This window comes from Astyanax mexicanus, chromosome 5 (assembly GCF_023375975.1).
Source record: "Astyanax mexicanus isolate ESR-SI-001 chromosome 5, AstMex3_surface, whole genome shotgun sequence".
In the NCBI taxonomy this organism is placed as follows: Eukaryota; Metazoa; Chordata; class Actinopteri; order Characiformes; family Acestrorhamphidae; genus Astyanax; species Astyanax mexicanus.
Genome location: NC_064412.1, coordinates 26,866,603 through 26,880,383, shown reverse-complemented (window position 1 = coordinate 26,880,383; position 13,781 = coordinate 26,866,603). Strand labels below are relative to the sequence as shown.

The 13,781-nt window shown below is 39.2% G+C and overlaps 1 protein-coding gene and 1 long non-coding RNA gene across 2 annotated transcripts in view; one reads left to right on the top strand and one right to left on the bottom strand.

Moving 5' to 3' along the window:
• Nucleotides 1-13,781, top strand: part of LOC125802252 (uncharacterized) — a 302,998-nt gene that overhangs the window by 2,727 nt on the left and 286,490 nt on the right. The gene's annotated exons all lie outside the window — the stretch shown is intronic.
• The window catches only part of grb2a (growth factor receptor-bound protein 2a), a 59,873-nt gene that overhangs the window by 5,881 nt on the left and 40,211 nt on the right, over nucleotides 1-13,781 (bottom strand). The window lies entirely within an intron of this gene.

The window sequence follows — 13,781 nt, the reverse complement described above, 5'->3', positions numbered from 1 at the left end:
ATCACAATACTGTATTCTGGGTGGACGGTGGGTGTGGTCACCACTTAAACAACACTGAGGGCCAGCACAGAATCAGATCATACTAAAGACTATAAAAGAAAGCCTGTATATAAAATTGATTGAAGTATGAATTTAAAGCCCTATCACATGACATTGAAATCAGTAGCTCCTCCATTTTCACTTGCTGTTGTGTTTACGCGGTTCTCCATGAAAACGTGCTCCCAAACTGTAATTGCCGTGTGAGGCAGTGGACAAATAGCAATTTTTATTAAGCGCAAGGTGAAGAAAACTCAGACATGTGGATCTGGACGGGACAAAGTGTACCGGAGGACCACGGAGTTTGGCGAAAAACAGTAGGTAATTCTGCACGTCATTTTCTTAGAGGACGTCTGAGAAAAACACATAAATAGTCATTCCATACGGAAATTAAATAACTGAGGACCCCCTATAAAAGAGAAAATTACCCCAGGACCCCCTGAGAAACTAATCCCATCTGGATAGGGCTTAAGCCAACATAACCTAATTAATAATAATAGTAATAGCAGCAGATTTATGTTAGCCTATTAGAATGTTGTCTAACTCTTGTTGTCTTCTTGTTTCTTGCTCTGACATCACACACTCACTCCCTCACATTCAAAGTCACATGTCACCACCCAGACACCAGTCACCTGAGTATTAGAACTGCATTCACAGAACATTGGTCTGGTTACGTTTTGCCTTAAGAAAACTGTAAAAGCTTTAGAAGCAAGTTTTTAAAACAGAACTTAAAAAAAACCAGAAAGGACAGATATTATTTGAACATTCAACCTAAAACTGGAATTACTCCAACATCGCTGTTTTTAGCACTATTTTACTTTCAAGTAGCAAAGAGCACCTTTTTTCAACCCCTGTTAACTATTATTATTAAATATTCTAATACTTATACATTTAAACTTACTTTGGAGCTTCTGAACTCAGTGTGGCTGAAAATGTACAACACCATACCCACAAAGGTGCCATCTGTAGCTCTGAGTGCTGCCAGCCTGCGGGAAACTCACACACCATATTTGGAGGAGCAGTTCAGGGACATTCAAACTGCAGAACATTTTAAGTCCAATTTGGCCTCTTTAGTTTGAACCGGAGCTACGAGATTAATAATGTGGCTAACAAATCATAGAAATCTGAACAATAATTCAATATCAGTATTTATCGCAATAAGAAATGTTTCAATAACGGTGATATTATTTTTGTGGTATATCAATTTGTATTATTTACAGAATCTGTCAAGGACAGGTGTTTTTTTTTTTTTTTACTGCCGTCAGCTCACTGCAGAGCTGAACACAATCAGCCTCCGTAGCCGGGCTACGTCAGTGCGTGATGACGTAATCACACAGGCACGCATCTAAAATGTCTGCTGGAGCGGACTAAAGTATTATATCGTTTTTTAAAGAGGAGGTTCATTGCAGAGATTCTTAGCAGTTTTTCTGAGGCCTTCAAAGTATTTTATATCGATATCGAAATAGATCTTATCGACCGAAATTAAGGAATATATCGTGCTATAAATTTTGGCCATATCATCCAGCACTATACCCACTACACACTCACTAAACATGTGAGAGTGACAGTGCTAATCTAAGACAGATCAGTTTTGAAAGTTTCTTGCTGCTCCTCTGGGTCTGAGTGGGCAATCCAAACACACATTAAATCAGCTCTCACTTACCTCACAAACTTAGCTTTGTTTGAAATAAAGTGGCTACAAAGAACAATTAATATAGGCAATACATTGGGAAACCTATTCATTTTACACTCAGTTCATCTAAAATCAAGGATCTTAAAATCTTTATTCTGCTGTATCTGTTGTCTAGCGAATGGTTTTTACTAGATTTTGGAGGACTGCTGTGAGAATCTGATTGCCCATAAATGAGGTTAGGACGCTGGTGGGTCACCACCCCACCTTATCTCACACTTCCCAACTCAAAATCCATCCAAGAAATATAGGCTGGACCATCATTCAGCAGAGCTTGCAGCTTTAAGTCACTGAATACATTTATTAGAAGGGGTGTCCACAAACATTTGCTTAGAGTTTATATAAAAATCCACTGAGTGCAGAAATATCCCTAAATCAGTAGTGTGCAGGTATGTTACAGGAAATGAAAAATGCAAATGAATAAAATATGTGTGTGTGTGGCTGCGAGTGTGTGTGGAATACATACACTGTTTACTGAAGAGTATCTACAGTGTCCAACAGGAAATTAGCCATATGTTGTCCCAAATTAGCATAAGCACATTTCCCCCATATCTGTCACAGTGTGTGTGTGTGTGTGTGTGTGTGAGAGAGGAGTGAAAAATCTGTCCCAATTTCATCTGTTCCAGAAAAAAATCTCTCTGCTACAGCAGCTTCTCAACCCCCACCAGAGCGAGAGAAAGAGAGAGAGACTATTAGTCTCTATGATTCTCTCTCTCTCTAAAACCTTCTAGTATATATAGGTCATTAGAACAAAGAGAGTGAGAAAAAGAGAGGGGGGTAAAACGCACAGAAAATGAGGAAAACATTGAAAAAGAGACCAAGAAAAAAGGATACATTGGAAAATAGAGAGAAAAGGAGAGAGAGAGGAAAAGAAAGAGAGAGGGAAAGGGAGAGACAGAGAGAGAGAGAGAGAGAGAGAGAGAGAGAGAGAGAGAGCAAAAAGTGAAGGTGGCAGAGACAAAGAGAGATACCAGAGGAAAGCAGCAAGAGATTGATATAGAGAGAGATAGACAGAGAGAAAGGAAGAGAGAGAGAAAAAGAGTGGGAATAAAAGAGAGCAAAAAGTAAAGATGGCAGAGAAAAAGAGAGATCTAGAATAAGGTAGGAAAAGAGCAAAAAAGAGAAACATGGAGACAAGAAACGAGCAGGAAATGAAAAAGATGAGAGAAAGGTGGGAAAGGAAAATGCTTTAGAACACTGTATTTTTAGACTTGTCAAAGTATAATGCATTATGACGAAATTTGAGAGAAGAAGAAAACAGAAAAAAGATTAAAAAAAAAAACGGGAAAAGTGAGAGAAAAAGAGAGTTTTAAAGACTGGGAAAATAAACAAATCATTGAAACCCAATCTGGATAAGGAACCCTTTATCCATAATTACACAACTATTACTCAATGTTACATTAGGGCATCCAGAATAAGCTGAACTCTCTGAGCGCTGAGTCTCTGTGTGTAAGTTCAGATATTTTGCTGAGTTTTATAGAGCAGTGTTTATTTATGAAGCAGTGCACACAGTAATCTGAAGGCAGCTGGGAAACAGAGTTTGCTGTGGATGCCTGAAGACACAAAGATCAATTTAACACAAGCTTAAGGGATCACTGTAACAGGACTCGGGTGAGTTTGATGAGATTGCTCTAAGCAGGGATCTGTCCTGATGTTATAAGGTAGTGATATCATCATCAGCAGAACAAGTTCTTAATGAGCATTACTTAAAAGGAGTTTAGGTGCCCTCTGAAATACAGTTGTTAACTCATCTTTTACATAATAGTGCTGATGATAAATAGTGAAATCACAGTTCCGCTGATGGCTTTTAACACTGTGGGTGTTATCTATCCTGTTCAAACCTGCTCCTGTTCCTACCCTGCAACCTGCTGAATCTAACCCCTACACCTTCATGTTAGACAGTGATGACTAAGAGATTGTGATGATGATGATGCCATTTTTCTGTCTGCAACCTCTAGGACCTCATATTGTTCGGCAGATATGAGATCTCAGAAGTCATCAACTGTAAAATGCCATCATCATCATCATCATCATCATCATCATCATCATCACAATCGCTTAGTCATCACTGTCTAACCCTTATAACCTGAACCTACTTTTCCAATTTACAGCAATATATTATACCAGGGTCTTCCACTCCATTTAGCCTGTTTAAACAACCCTTTCTAAACATACCATACCCAAATTCTAACGTACCATTACACACCCCTGCGACAGGGTCCTGCTCCTCAGATCCTGACCCTCAGGTCCCAATATATGTTATACCTTCAACCTGCACCTACTGTAATAATCTGCCCCAATATATCATAGCTCTTTAACCTAGACCTACCTCAGTCTAATCCTCCAATCTGCCTTACCTTACCTCTTAAACCTGAACCTACCCCTCCAATCTGCCCAAACCTACCACTTCAGCCTAAACCTACCCCTCCAATGTGCCTTACCTTACCTTACCTTACCTTTTAAACGCGAACCTCCTTCTTCAATCTGCCCCACCCTACCTTCCCAATCTGCCCCCAACATACCATAAATCTCCAAGAAGGACGTACTGTTCCAATCTACCTCAGTATAAACCATACCCATCCAACCTGAACATGCATCGTCAATATGCTCTAATAAACCCTACTGTTCTACCCAAGGTTCCAATCTGCCTCAATATAACAAACGTTCTACCCTGGTCCTTCTCCCCCAGTCTGCCCTAATGTCCCCTCACACATGTACCAATCACCCAACCTGCTTCAATATACCTCACTCAAGCTGGTCCTAGTCGTCCAATCTGTTCCAATCTACCGCTATCTACTCCTGATGTCTGCTCTCATCCTCTTACTTCTGGCAGATCTTTAGTTTAATCTAATCAAAGCCTTACCCTCTAATCTGATCCAGTACATACACAAATTCCCAAACTGGACCTGTGCCTATATCCCCAACATTAGGTATCTCTAGTAATAGCAGCACATAATAGGTGCCTGTGGTCCCTGATCAGCAAAATGTGAGCTGATTGTTACTAAATCAGACTGTACAGGAAAATGCAGGAGTGACCTTACATTATCACTGCATCTTTGTTTCTGTGTCACTCTTGGGGAGGGGGGGATGACCAACCTCGTATGACTCATCTACAGAAAACACACCCAGCACTCCTCCTTTCTACAGAGGAAAGCTTTCCAGAGAAAACGTCTGAAGACAGTGAGCAGCAGGCCTGTCATGACGGATGATGTACTCAGTGATGTACTCTTAGACCATTTTTAATTATGATCTCACATTGATTCTTTAAGTTTAAATTTAACAATCTAATTTTAAACCTTTTGGAAAAAAAATGTGATTAACTACAATTAATCACAGCAAATTGTGTGGTTAGTTTTTTTTTTCACCAAATGAGAGCACGAGTCACAATTTATAGTGCATTTGCTAGACTTGATACTATTGCAAAACATAATACTGTGATACTTTTGCAAATTTGGTATTGTACAAATCAAAATAATAGAAACGGGTCTACAGCGTGAGCCAAAGCATCTATAAAGAGAAGAAAAGACATCTCAAATGCAACACAAAAAACTAGGAAACATAAACACACCCTCAGAGACCAATCAATCTTTCAGTCAATCAATAAATGAATATATTGATGGTAATTTATTTAAAGTGCAGCTGAGCATTTATAACTCAAACATATTAAAGAAAAGAAATTAAATTGTTTAAGAGTTTAAGCGATATCCTCACAGCCTCTTCTCTAAGTGTGTCACGTATCAGAGGAACCTCTAGCAGAACCAGACACAGTAGTCCCAAATCTAAAATTACAACAAAGGCACCTCTCTGAGTGTGTGTGGCTTCGCAAGTTGGAAGCACGAGAAGCGTTTGAAGGTGAAATGCTCCCTATTACAGAGCTGGTTCAGCTGTGGGCCTCTGCTGCGACAGACTTTGATGTAGGAAACTCCAATTCCCAAATCCCAATTCCAATTCCACAAGGTTTTGGAAAAGTGGGGCACACAACACCACTCCACTATTTCACAAATACCCTCTGCTCCCCGGGCAGCGAGCGCAGCCTTGTGTACTCCAGAGATTTTAAAGAAGAGCAACTCCTTCAAAGCAACACCCACAGGAGGAGCATCCTCACCAGCCCTCCAGAGAGCAGGCATGATGCAGTAAGCAGTGCTATAATTAGAGAAGACCTGATTTACAACCAAAGGCATTTCCCAGGGAAACACGCACTGTTCCACATCTGGAGTGTGTGTTAGAATGCACTTCTGCTGAGCAGAAGAATGTCAGAGTCCCTTGAATCCCTTGACATGAATATAATAGTAGCTGGTGACCTGGACCCGGTGACACGATCTGTATTACGATTCAATATTGTGACAACTGTAAGCAAGGCAATAAAATGTGATTTGTTAAAATGAAATGTTAATAAACTGTCATTGTTGGGGTTTCAAATAATATAACATAAACCACTGCCTGTCACCAATCTTGGCATGAAAATAAGTCACTTTCACTTTATTATAATGTCACTGACAGTAGACTGTGGAATGTTTGGTAGTGAGGAAATTTCAGGACAGAACTTGCTGCACAGCTGGCATCTTATCATGGTACCATGCTGGAGCAACCCATTCTATCACTAACGTTTGTAGAAACATTAAGCACCTGCATGCCTAGGTGCTTAGTGTTATAGACTTGTGGAAATGGAAGTGACTGGATCCTGAAATAAAGGATTTAGATGGGTGACCGAATACTTTTGGCAATATAGTGTATATAGCACTACATTTGTGATTTAAAATAGGGTATTATTGGCTAATATAAGCCTAGCATGCTCATGCAAGCCTTTTCATCTCTGTGTAGATTGATTTTTTTCTCAAAAATTAAGAGAGAGAGGTGCGCCAAAGTGTGCAAGTTATACTTAGTTGTCACTAAGTCTGTAATACGCAGTCATTAAGATTCTAGGATAACCGGTGGGAATCCCAGCAGCAGCCAGAGCCTGAGAGAGTACAACTGAACTTCATCTCTCTGGGTGGGTTTATGGCCTTCTTATTCCACATCACTTCTAATTTGACGCTGGTCAGCACAGGCGTCTTTTAGCTGATTTATTATAGCTGGGTTGAAGTGTTTTTCTTGGAGAACGCTGATTTTACATGTACCAGATCAGAGATTTTCTATTCTTCACCCTCCTTGTGTTGCGGGTTTGTTATTAATAACCGGAGTTTCTTCCAAATTGGTGGGAAAATTGTTTAAAAATGAAAAACATAAAATGGGAAAAAAATGGATTGATGGGACATGTGGATATTGCCGTATTCTCCACAGCAGCTAAAGTATGGTTCTCCAGTCCTCAATATGGCTAATCAGTCAGACTCAGAGCCTGTGTGTGTGGGAAGCTGAGAGCTGTGTCCGAGCTCTGCTTGACCCTTTGGACCATGTATCCAAGAAGCTGTGCAGACACACCAGGCTTTCTTATTAGCATTCTGTTCTCTTACATACAGACAAACATAGACACAGTGGATTAGGAACTGCTAGTGTTCTTCTCCCGTCTTCACCACAGAGCGGAGAGAAGTGTAAACATTAGCCCACACTCCCAGCTACCCCCAACTTCCTGTCCCCCGCCCTCTTTGTCTCTCTATCTTTCTCGCCCGGCCTCTCTACCTCCAAGTAAATGAATAAGGCTAAACAATACAGGCAAAATACCATATTGTGATACACTCCTGTAAACAGTGAATCATACACACTCTCACTATCGCACTGCATTAAAACACACTTCACCTCTGAGTAAAGTCTGTGTCAGAGAGAGTCTGACAGACAGAGGACCATCTACTCTTCATAATAAGAAAGAGAGAGAGTGGGGTGAAACATGATACTATTGGCTAATATTATTGTTCCTGGGTCGCTAATGACATCATAAGAGCTTTAGAAAATGTTTTAGGGAGAGCTTAATCCATTACGTCTAGAGTAAACAGTATTTAAAAATGTAAAATTATGTGTTATTGCGAATTGTGCTCTTGTCCACTACATACAATATTTTCCTTATTCTGTCTGAAGGGCTTTTGTAGCTTATATTGTAACTAAGTTATTTATAGTTGATAAGGCCTATAGTTTTGCTTATTTGACGGGGATATACAGTACTGTGCAAAAGTTTTAGGCAGCAAAGCAAATTACACTAATCCATTTATCTCAGGAATATGAGTGTTTTTACCAGAAAAAGCACCACATGTGAATTGAACAGATGCAAATAAACACACATACAGTAAAGCATAACAAGGAATTCTGTGAATATCCTGTGAGCCAAGCTGAAGAACAAAGTGTAGTTCCAGATTTCTCCTGGATGCCCTCAGCCAGCATGTATATATGCTGGATTTACCAAATTTACCTGATTCACCTAATTTACCAAATGTATCAAACCAGTTGTTGAAATGATGAGAACTAGCAATAACTCTATTAAACTCAGATGAGAAAACAGGGCTGTAAAATCACTGCTTTTTGAAAAATTGCTGTTTGTATTTATTGTAATGCTTGTAGTGTTTTACTGAGCAAATAAACATTTACTTCACAGATAAGATTGTCTATTACCTGAGAAACATAACAAATCTAGCTGACACCACTATGCACACAAAACAGCAAACAGTGAAGATCTATTTAACCACTACATATAGAGAATCCAAGGTCAAAAAGTGGCAGTTTTAGATCTAGATAAGCAGCTCATATTGGTTATGTTTCCAATTTGAGCTCCACAGTGCAGTTCTGCACAGAAACCCACATTCAAACTTTCACTGCTGGTCATTGGAGTTTCACGCAATATTTAATAGGGTTGATTTTAAAAAAGTAAAGTACATTTCAACTTGAGAGATGATGTACAGCACATTAAAGAAGCCCTGCATGATGACACATTACCAAGTTTTCCTGAAAGGGTAAATGTGGCATTAAGTCCTGCCTGAACAGTAATGATGTTTGGGAGATCAACCTGAAAGGCAACCCTCCAAAATAAAAAAAACTTATTTTACATCAAATCCCCACTCTAAATAAGTTAATCTCAAATAGTTGGTAAAAACAAGCCTGAATCTGAATGTGAACAGTGGGAGTAAGAGAACATCACAGACAAAAAAACACAAAAAACACTTTCTACCAGCTCTCCTAAAGCTCAGATGTGCCACTTATAGAGCAAAACAACAGGAATAAACTGGCTCTTCTGTTAGATTTGGGAAAAAAATGTCTGTATATCATGTGGAGTGATTTGTAATGACAAGTATGAGAAGATGGAGAGCCATTATTGCTGTTATTACTGGTTTCTGCCGGCGCAGAGCTCCGGTTTCTGATCCTTTCCTTTCAGCGGCTAATTTTAGACCCACTGCAGTTCAGCTTTTCATTCTCAGAATAATCGAATCCAGCTCGCAGCCTTGAGCAAGCGTGTTTGAATCTGCTGCTCCTTCTAGAACCTCAGAGAAGTTCTGAAACTTTAAAAATAAAAAAGAAGCAAGCAGCGTCTGGAACAAGTCTTTGACTGAAATTGGACTTGGATATGGTATCAACTAATGAACTAATATACTTATAGTTAGCATTTAAATATTCTGTGTTGTGTTCAAAAACCTGCACAGCTAATTGGCTTAGACAATATAATTGGTTTTAATTGCATGTTGTTGGTGTGTTATTAACACCAGCAGTCTGTTGAACAAGTACAAATACCAACAACAAACACAGCTGTGTTTCATGTCGGGAATGAAACTCTGAGCATCATTTTTTTTTATATATAAAAAAAAGCATAAATCAGCTAGCGTTCCTACAAGTTCCCCAACACTGTAGAATCATGAGTTCATGATCAGATCAGATCGATTTGCATGTTTAAACATCACAAATGTATCTGTATGGCGTGCTGAGACAAATCTGTACATGTATAATTAAGCAATAATACACAAGAGGAAGTGCTATAACATGTAATATTGGCACTGCTGTGCTTTATCTGACTGTAATCACATTTCAAACTACAACCAAAGTGCTTTGAATCTGATATTCCAAATGTCGTTTCTGGCTGGATACAATATAGATATGGCAAACATCTAATCTATGGTGGCAGTCTGAAGCAATGCTTGCTGTTCCTTGTAACAACTTACTGGACTCTGTATTCCAAAAACCCACAGGCATCCACATGACTACCATAGGATCTCCATCAGCCAACCAGAAACTGTTTTTCACAAGTTTACATGTAAATATACCCCTGTTTATAAATTACTTTGTAAGGGATTGAATTGATCCTGCACTACATATGGATTAGTATGTTATGCCTGTAATGTTTTCGAATAGTGGGTTGCTTGTGTTTTGGATTTCTTACTAGTTTTGTCCCTTATCTGTTTCTCTGTGCTTCCATTTTGACTATGTGTATCTATGTTGTATTGTTTGCTCTGGGTTTGTTCTGACCTGGCTGATCCTCTTTTTAAGTCTCCTTTGGCTTGTCCTATTGTTATCAAACCTAATAATTAGGGCCCGAGCACCGAAGGCGCAGGCGAAGCCTGCACCGGAGGTGCAAAGCCCTATTGTTTTTGGTCCGTTTATTAGGGCCCGAGCACCGAAGGCGCAGGCGAAGCCTGCACCGGAGGTGCAAAGCCCTATTGTTTTTGGTCCGTTTATTATTATTTTTATTTACAAACTTCGCGCCCATTTTTGAGGCCTTTCCGATACTCGAAAACTCTTGCATTTTGGCACAGACGTCAAAGCTGGTGAAAAATTTTAAATTACATTGTTCACAGGTTTGGACGTGGATCAGGAGCTCTATAGCGCCCCCAAACGTTGCCAGTGGCCGGGATAAAGTTTGTCCAATGTGCACCAACTTTGGTACGCTCATTGACCTCATTATACTGATCAAGAATCACTTGGATTTATTTGACTCCGCCTAACAGGAAGTCAGCCATTTTGGCAGGAAGTCGCAAAATAAAAAGTTTCCCGTGGTGTTTTGGGTGGGTTACGATGTTCGAAAACTCATAAAATTTCACAGGCCTATTGGGCATAGGATGTACTTTGATGTAAAATTGGAATTTTTCATATTCATAATTTATCAGCTCTCTAGCGCCACCTATTTTATATGACATTTATAGAAAGCTCTTAGCCTCTTCTAAATTAGCAGACCCAATAATGCCTTTAAATGATTTCGAGAAATGTAATCATTTTTCTAATGTGGTGCTAAATGACTCTACAGCGCCCCCTATTTGGTTTAGGCTAATAAATTAGCGGTAGCTGTCTCAAATTTTCCCCAATGTTCAAAATTTTTGGTAGAAACATAGATATTACGATGCCACACATAATACCCGTTGGCATGTATTAGCTCTGCCCAACAGGAAGTCGGCCATATTGAAAAATGTTAATTTTTTAAACATTTTTCACATACTCATTCGAACTCCTCCTAGAGTCTTTGTCAGATTACAACTAAATGGTATGTGGATAGTCTCCAGACATACATGGTGCTAAATTGCGAAGGAATAGTCGATAGCTGAAACGATGACGTAATGGCGGGCAATTGATTTAATGGAGACACAACACTAAACCAAATAGAAACATTAGCATGGTCAGAATACAGCTGCTTGGAAATTCATGAAACTTGGCAAAAACATAAAAGACATCATTACACACATTTTCAGTGTTGATATGATTGACTCCGCCCAACAGGAAGTCGGCCATTTTGAAAAACGTGCATTTTACACACATTTTTTGCATACTTTGTCGAACTCCTCCTAGGGAATTTGTTGAATACTCTTGATATTTGTCAGCAATAAACTACTACCATCCGTGATGATAAATTGCGAAGGAATAGTCGATATCTTAAACGGGGATGAAATGGCGGACAGTTGAATTGCTGGAGATACCCCATTAAAATAGGAAGTAAATACATTCTGGTGTTGGTAGGTGTTTGAGGAGGTTACACAGGTTGAAAACTCTCGAAACTTTACAGGCCTGCTTGATTTAAGCGGTCCTTTGATTAAAAATTGAAATTTCATATATACATATTTCATTGGCTCTATAGCGCCACCTAGGTTTCAATGCATATTTGACATTACGGAAATGCTCAAAAACTCTTGAAAATTGTCAGATTCCATAAGATCTAAAAACACTTTACAAATATTGTGATAATTTTTTCATGTGTAGCTAGCGGACTCTATAGCGCCCCCTAATTCATTCGTTTAATAAATTAGCTGTGGATGTTTCACAATTTGTCTAATCTTCTCAAATTTTGGTAGGAGCGTAGATACTATGACTCTGCACATATTTGCAATGGTTTGTATTAGCTCCGCCCAACAGGAAGTCGGCCATATTGGATTTTGTAATTTTTTTACACTTTTTTTCACAAACTCATTTAAACTGCTCCTAAAGTCTTTGTCAGATTACCTCTAAATTAGCTGAGAATGAACATCAGACACAGTTGATGAAAATTGCCAAAGGAATAGTTGATCGCTAAAACGGTGACGTAATGGCGAGCAATTGATTGAATAGAGAAGCAACACTAAACCAAAGTGAAACCATGACACAGTCAGAACACAGATGATTAAAAATTCATGAAACTTGGCAAAAACACAAGAGACATCATTAGACACGTTTTCAGTATTGGTAGGACTGACTCCGCCCAACAGGAAGTCGGCCATTTTGAAATATCTGAATTTTGCATACATTTTTTGCGTATGTTGTCAAACTACTCCTAGAAATTTTTTTGAATTCTCTTGGTATTTGGTAAATATAAACATTGAACATATCTGATGATAAATTGTGAAGAAATAGTCGATATCTTAAACGAGGAGGGAATGGCGGACGGTTGAATGTTTGAGATGCCACATCAAAACTGGAGGTTGACACATAGGTAATGCTAGGAGTTTTGAGGACGTTATAAGAGAGAAAAGCTCACAAACTTTGACCGGCCTGCTTATCTGAGGCTGTTGTTTGATCTAGAATTAGAATTTCAAATATATGTGTTTTAACAGCTCTATAGCGCCACCTGTATTTTAAATGGGTATTTCACATTTTTGGCAGGATAGAAAACTCTTGAAAATTACCACACTTAATAAGACCTCAAAATTACTTTCACCGGTTTCTCGGTTTGGCCCAGTACGATTTGCGCTGTTGTGCGAGGGCCCTACGTCCCCCTGTGACAGGGGGACAACTCGTTATTATTATTATTATTATTATTATTATTATTATTAGGGCCCGAGCACCGAAGGCGCAGGCGAAGCCTGCACCGGAGGTGCAAAGCCCTATTGTTTTTGGTCCGTTTATTATTAGGGCCCGAGCACCGAAGGCGCAGGCGAAGCCTGCACCGGAGGTGCAAAGCCCTATTGTTTTTGGTCCGTTTATTATTATTATTATTATTATTATTATTATTATTATTATTACGCTTCTTGACCCTTTCGCTCATTTTTGAGGCATTTCTGATATGGGAAAACTCACGTATTTTGGCACAGGCCTCAAACTTGGTGAAAATGTAAAAGTTCCATAGAGCATTGACATGGGCGTGGTTCAGGAGCTCCATAGCGCCCCCAAACGTCGGCATTGGCTGGGATGAAGTTTGTCCAATGTGCACCAACTTTGGTACACTTATTGACCTCTTCATAAAGAACAAGAATCACTTGGTTTTATTTGACTCCGCCCAACAGGAAGTCGGCCATTTTGACAGGAAGTTGCAAAATAAAAAGTTTCCCGCTGGGTTTCGGAGTGGTTAGGATGTTTGAAAACTCCTAAAATTTTACAGAGCTATTTGGCTTAGGCCAAACTTTCACCGTAAATTAAAATTTTGTATATTCGTGTTTCATCAGCTCTCTAGCGCCACCTATTTCGTATGACATTTTTGGAAAGCGCTCAGCCTCTTGATAATTGGCAGATTCAATAAGTTCTCGAAGTGACTTAGATATATATTGTCATTTTTGTCGTGTGTAGCTAGATGACTCTACAGCGCCCCCTATTTGGTTCGGCTAATAAATTAGCCGTGGCATCCTCAAAAATTCTCAGATATTCTCGATTTTTGACAGAAACATAGACAATATGATTCTGCACATATTAGCAATCGGAATGCATTAGCTCCGCCCAACAGGAAGTCGGCCATTTTGGAATTTGTGGAATT